Source organism: Chlorocebus sabaeus, chromosome 11, assembly GCF_047675955.1.
Source record: "Chlorocebus sabaeus isolate Y175 chromosome 11, mChlSab1.0.hap1, whole genome shotgun sequence".
NCBI lineage: Eukaryota > Metazoa > Chordata > Mammalia > Primates > Cercopithecidae > Chlorocebus > Chlorocebus sabaeus.
Genome location: NC_132914.1, coordinates 20,173,287 through 20,180,257, shown reverse-complemented (window position 1 = coordinate 20,180,257; position 6,971 = coordinate 20,173,287). Strand labels below are relative to the sequence as shown.

Below are 6,971 nucleotides of genomic sequence, written 5' to 3'. Positions count from 1 at the left end.
AGTCAGAAAAAACTATAGTCTGGTCAAAATTCTGTCATTAAATTGTGGCCAAGTCAATTGATCTCTTTGAGCCTCAAGGTCCTCAATTTTGACATGGGAGGGCTGGACCGACAAGGGTCTTTTAGGATGTTGTCTAGGATTATCAGATTACCAGAGTACCTTTTCTTCTAGAACTCTCTTGAGTCTTAAGACTTTCAATTTTGGATAGAAAGAACAAAAATTCTAACACAACTGATTTAAGAACATCAACATTTATTTAACATGATAAAAAAGAAATGAGATATGAACATTTGCATTTAAACAATAGTAAGTAGCCTTTAATACATTACATGTGCTCATTGTATAATATATACACAATGAACATAATTACATTTGTACACAAACTAAGTACTGGATTTGAAAACCTGCTTATTGCTGTACACATGTATTCCAATGAAATATAAGCCCAGTACTTCAAAATACCTACACTTTGTTTTTTTTTTTTTTTTTTTAAGAAAAGATAAGCGGTAACATTTGTGTTTAAGCTGACAGGAGTGTGGCAGTAACTGCTGACATTGCAATCTGACTGAGAAAGAATTATAGCAGAAAACAGGACATACTTCACTTAGCAATAAAATGGCACATTTTAAATATATATATATATATAAAATTTTTACAAATCAAGTGTGAAACAAAAGCACTGCAGTAGCCAAAATGGGAAGGAAAAAAAAAAAAAAAAAGAAAACAAGCTTCATTGGAAATAATAACTAACTTAAGAAAATGAAAAGCAAAAAAAAATATATAAATTCACCTAGACTTCAGAAACATCGAAATCTGGAAATCAGCAACTAAGTAAGCTCTGGCAATAGACTGCACATTAAAAAGCACCTTTACTTATGTGCTCTGAAATCATAGCAGCAAGCTGGTGTCAGAATAATAACCTTGAGATTACGGAGTGTACATATGGGCCATTAAAGCTGTTTTGGAATAAACATTTTCCAGAAGTGATAAAATGATGCTCTGTGACCAAAAGCATCAGAACTATGAATTTCATAGATTTAAAATATACTGTACAATATCTTCTTACACTGCTGAAGGTCCATGTCTTTAGCTTTGAATGGTTTCAACAGAAGTCAGTATAGCTGAAAAATAAGAAAGAGGAAATTACTTTGACACCTGCAACATCAATCAATTACCATTTCCCAAAGTAACTAAGGGTGACATTCTATAACAACAGAACTGACAAGCATGGCCATGAAAATCCTAAAACACAATGCAACCAAAGGATATTTTTCTTCATTTCCATAGCTTAATTCACAAAGCAAAGAAACATAATACAATTTTTTTTTTTTTTGAGACAGGGTCTCACTCTGTTGCCTAGGCTGGGGTGCAGTGATGCGATCCTGGCTCTCTGCAACCGCTGCTTCCTGGGTTCAAGTGATTCTCGTGCCTCAGTCTCCCAACTAGCTGGGATTACAGGCATGTATCACCATGCCTGGCTAATTTTTGTATTTTTAGTAGAGACGGGGTTTCACCATGTTGGCCAGGCTGGTCTCGAACTCCTGGCCTCAAGTGATCTCTGCCTGCCTTGGCCTCCCAAAGTGCTGGGATTAAAAGCATGAGCCACTATACTCGGCCCCACAAGGAAACATAATGTAATGCAATTCTTCTTCTTCTTCCTCCTCCTCCTCCTCATTATTATTATTATTATTATTATTATTATTTTGGAGACGGAGTCTCACTCTGTTGCCCAGGGTGGAGTGCAGTGGCGCAATCTCGGCTCACTGCAACCTCTGCCTCCCGGGTTCCAGCAATTCTCTTGCCTCAGCCTCCTGAGTAGCTGGGACTACACGTGCACGTCACCACACCCAACTAATTTTTTGTGTTTTAGTAGAGATGGGGTTTCACTGTGTTGCCCAGGCTGGTCTCAAACTCTTGAATTCAGGCACTCCGCCCGCCTCAGCCTCCCAAAGTGCTAGGATTACAGGCGTGAGCCACTGTGCCTGGCCTTCTTATTATTTTTGAGATGGAGTCTCACTCTGTCACCAGGCTGGAGTGCAGTGGTGCGATCTTGGCTCACTGCAACTTCCACCTCTCGGGTTCAAGTGATTTTCCTGCCTCAGTCTCTAGAGTAGCTGAGACTACAGGTGCACGCCACCACACCCAGCTAATTTTTGTATTTTTAGTAGAGACGGAGTTTCACCATGTTGGCCACAATGGTCTCGCTCTCTTGACCTTGTGTTCCGCCCGCCTCGGCCTCCCAAAGTGTTGGGATTACAGATGTGAGCCACTGTGCCTGGCCAACATAATGCAATTATAAATAGCAATACAGGCCGGGCGCGGTGGCTCAAGCCTGTAATCTCAGCACTTTGGGAGGCCGAGACAGGCGGATCACAAGGTCAGGAGATCGAGACCATCCTGGCTAACACAGTGAAACCCCATCTCTACTAAAAAGTACAAAAAACTAGCTGGGCGAGGTGGCGGGCGCCTGTAGTCCCAGCTACTCCGGAGGCTGAGGCAGGAGAATGGCATAAACCCGGGAGGCGGAGCTTGCAGTGAGCAGAGATCCGGCCACTGCACTCCAGCCTGGGCGACAGAGCCAGACTCCGTCTCAAAAAAATAAATAAATAAATAAATAAAAATAAATAGCAATACAGAATAAAAAATGTACCACTGGCAACGGCAACCCCCTTTGGGTCCCCTCCCATTTTATGGGAGCTCTGTTTTCACTCTATTAAATCTTGCAACTGGAAAAAAAAAAAAAAAAAAAAAAAATCCAAACTTGTAGCTGAATCCAAAAGATCAACAAAATGAGCAAACATCTGCGTAACTCCACTAAAATATGTAATAATATATTGAGCTGCCTACGGAGCTGCCTACATAGTAGTATCATTTGTAAAGGTTTCCTAAATCCTGCCAAAACCGCTAGTTCAGAAAGATGGCATATGCATAATAGGAAGATATAAAATAATAAATACAAGTTTTCATGCCCTTTAGTTGTTTGTGGTGACTGCATACCATGAGACTAGAAAATATCTGACAATAATTATCCCTCATTACAGAATGCCACTGCTCTTGGAATAAGAGGAAAACAAAATAAAATCCTCTAACAATTTAAGGAACCTGGAAATATGCTTGAGTTTTAACTCAGAATATCCTTTATTATTGGAAGGATATGTGTACAGTCATAATCTGTTTATTGAATCAAAATATTATATGAATGGCTCTTAATGAATCAAATGAGTCCAATGTTTATTTTTCCTATGTTTTGTGTTATTATGTCACCAGTAGCAACCGTCACTTTTTAATTTAATTTAATTTTATTTTTTGAGACAGAGTTTTGTTCTTGTTGACCAGGCTGGAGTGCAATGGCACGACCTCGGCTCACTGCAACCTCTGCCTCCGGGTTCAAGCAATTCTCCTGCCTCAGCCTCCCAAGTAGCTGGGATTACAGGCGCCCACCACCACGCCCAGATAATTTTGTATTTTTAGTAGAGACTAGGTTTTTCTCCATGTTGGTCACGCTGGTCTTGAACTCTTGACCTCAGGTGACCTGCCTGCCTCGGCCTCCCAAAGTGTGGGATTACAGGTGTGAGCCACCATGCCCAGATTTTCTTCTTCTTTTTTTTTTTTTTGTGGACAGTCTTGTTCTGTCGCCCAGGCTGTAGTGCAGTGGTGTGATCTTGGCTCATTGCAACCTCTGCCTCCCAGGTTCAAGCAATTCTCCGGTCTCAGCCTCCCAGGTAGCTGGGATTACAGGTGCCTGACACCATGCCCAGCTAATTTTTGTATTTTTAAGTAGAGATGGGGTTTTACCATTTTGGCCAGGCTGGTCTTGAACTCCTGACCTCAAGTGATCCACCAGCCTTGGCCTCCCAAAGTGCTGGCATTACCGTGCCTGGCCTCAACAGTCACTTCTAAACGTATTAAATTAAAAGTTTAAACACAGCAAGGTGTGGTGGCTCAATCTTGTAATCTCAGTGCTTTGGGAAACCGAGGCAGGCAGCGTGCTTGAGCTCAGGAGTTTGAGACCAGCCTGGGCCACATGGCGAAACCCCTACTCTACAAAAAATACAAAAAACCAGCCAGGCTTGGTCGCACATGCCTGTGGTCCCAGCTACTTGGGAGGCTGTCATGGGAGGATCACTTAAGCCCAGGAGGACAAGGCTCCAAGATCTCACCATTGCATTCCAGCCTGGGCAACAGGGTGAGACCTGGTCTAAAAAAAGGAAAAAACAAAACAAAAAAGGCTTAAACACAAGTGACAGAGGCAAAACACAGGTAATACTGTAACAATTAGGTTATTTGTAACTCTCCAGCAAGCACTTCAATCCTGCACAGACACCAACCGACAACAAACAACAGCCTCTTTGAGGTTCCAGGTAGACATAATCTCAAATAAAAGTTACAAATATGAAAAGACAACAAAAAACTTTGGGCTGAAAAAAAGGGCACAGATTATAGTTGCTACAAAAAGGTGTGGAAGGAAGTAGATTCGAGAAAACAGGATGGGAGGAAATATTTGCAAACTATGAATCCAACAAAGGACTAATATCTAGAATCTGGAAGGAACTCAAAACAAATCAGCAAGGAAAAAAAACCAAATAATCCCATCAAAAAGTGGGCAAATGACAGGAATAGGCATTTCTCAAAAGAAGATACACAACGAGATGCCTCCTTATTCCTGCAAGAATGCCATAATTGGCTGGGTGCAGTGGGTCATGTTAGCACTTTGGGAGGCTGAGGTGGGCGGATCACGAGGTAAAGAGATGGAGACCATACTGGCCAACACGGTGAAACCCCATCTCTACTAAAAATATAAAAATTAGCTGGACGTGGTGGCGTGTGCCTGTAGTCCCAGCTACTCGGGAGGCTGAGGCAGAATTGCTTGAACCCGAGAGGCGGAGGTTGAAGTGAGCCAAGATTGTGCCATTGCACTCCGGCCTGGTGACAGAGCGAGACTCCATCTCAAAAAAAAAAAAAAAAAAAAAAAAAGGCCACAACTTAAAAGTCAAAAAACAACAGACGTTGGTATGGATGTGGTGAGAAGGAAACACTTTTACACTGCCGGTGGAGATGTAAACTAGTATAACCACTATAGAAAACTGTGGAGATTCCTTAAAGAACGAAAAGTAGATCTACCATTTGATCCAGCAATCCCACTAACCCAAAAGAAAACGAGTCATTACATGAAAAAGATACATGCATGTTTATAGCAGCACAATTTGCAACTCCAAGGGTATGCAACCAACGTAAGTGTCCATCAACCAAGGAGTGGATAAAGAAAATGTGGTTTATATACAGCATGGAATACTACCCAGTAATAAAAAGGAATATAATAATGTATTTTGCAGCAACTTGGATGGAGCTGGAGGCCATTATTCGAAGTAAAGTAACTCAGGAAAGGAAAACCAAATATATGTTCTCACTTATAAGTTGGAGCTATGCTATGGGTACGCAAAGGCATACAGCGTGGTATAATGGACTCTGGAGACTCACAAGGGAGAGGGTGGAAGGTCAGAGAAGGATAAAAAAAATACATATTGGCTACAACATACACTACTCGGGTAATGGGTGCGCTAAAATCTCAGACTTCACCACTGTACAATTCTTCCATGTAACCCAAAACCACTTGTACCCAAAGCTAGTGAAATTTAAAACATACTTGAAAAGAAAGAAAAAAGGCTGGGTGTGGTGGCTCACACCTGTCATCTCAGCACTTTGGGTGGCTGAGGCAGACAGATCACTTGAGCTCAGGAGTTTGAGACCAGCCTGGGCAATGTGGTGAAAACTCCATCTCTACAAAAAAATTAGCCTGGCATGGTGGCACACAACTATAGTCCCAGCTACTCAGGGGGCTGAGGTGGGAGGACTGCTTGAGCCTGGGAGGTCAGCCTGCAGTGAGCCACTGAGCCATGATCTTGCGCCACTGCACTCCAGCCCAGGTGACAGAGTAAGACCCTGTCTCAAAAATAAATAAATAAATAAATAAATAAATAAATAAATAAATAAAAGAAATATTTTCAGAATGTAAAAATCAAAGAGGCTAGGCGCAGTGGCAGGTTAGCTTGAGTTCAGGAGCTTGAGACCAGCATGGGCAACTTAGTAAGACCATCTCTACAAGAAAATCAAAATATTAGCCAGGTGTGGTGGCGTGCACTTGTGATCCCAGCTACTTGTAAGGCTGAGGCAGGAGGACTGCTTGAGCCCAGGACGTCAAGGCTGCAGTGAGCTGTGATTATGCCACTATACTCCAGCATGGGTGACATCTCTGAAAAAAGAAATAACGTAAAAAAAAAAAAAAACAAGAAAAAAAATAAATAAAAGAAGATGTTAGTACTAATGCTTATAATTGTTCAGCAGAAACTGGTGGTAATCCTAAAGCACCAAACTTGACTAGATATGGTAGATGCTGTGAGAAAGAAAATGCAGAAAGAGGCATAACATTCTTACTCTATACCAGAGCTTTCATAAAAAGTTAAAAAACATTTAGAGTACTCTGTAAGTACTAAATTATAGGTTAAAATTAGCAATTGTCTAGAAACTTTAAAAGAAAGAATTTAGGAAATTATTCTCAATTATAAATCTGTGCTCTAAGGAACACTGTTCAAGAAAGGATTCCTTCTCCCTGATACCATCCCTGGTTTTAGTAACTACCTACGTGACTTAATAGAATGCAATTACTTAGAAATAATATCAGATAGACATTAAAGATTTTAATATTCTATCAAGTTGGCTGTACCATAAACATTTCATTGTCATTTACAATAATTAGCAAATTCCCAGTGGGCAGACACGTCACACTAACTGTAAAAAGCATTACACAGTCAACGTGTAATGACTTAAACAGAATTCTCAGGTCAGGCTATGGAAAGGAACATTAAGTAGAAGCACAGCTGCACAACACTGCAAGTCTTGGCACAGGCCATACCCTCCAAATTTTGTTGTTTTTCTGGATGATGAAATAAGAGACAAAGAAAATGCTGTCACGC

At 41.1% G+C, this 6,971-nt stretch overlaps 1 protein-coding gene across 22 annotated transcripts in view; it reads right to left on the bottom strand.

Moving 5' to 3' along the window:
• Nucleotides 1-235: 235 nt before the first annotated feature.
• PLEKHA5 (pleckstrin homology domain containing A5) overlaps nucleotides 236-6,971 on the bottom strand; it is a 249,361-nt gene continuing 242,625 nt past the window's right edge. For all 22 annotated transcript variants that reach the window (XM_073020524.1, XM_007967805.3, XM_073020523.1 and 19 more), the window contains one exon: nucleotides 236-1,121. The gene's annotated coding sequence lies outside the window, so the exon portion shown is untranslated. The remainder of the gene's footprint in view (nucleotides 1,122-6,971) is intronic.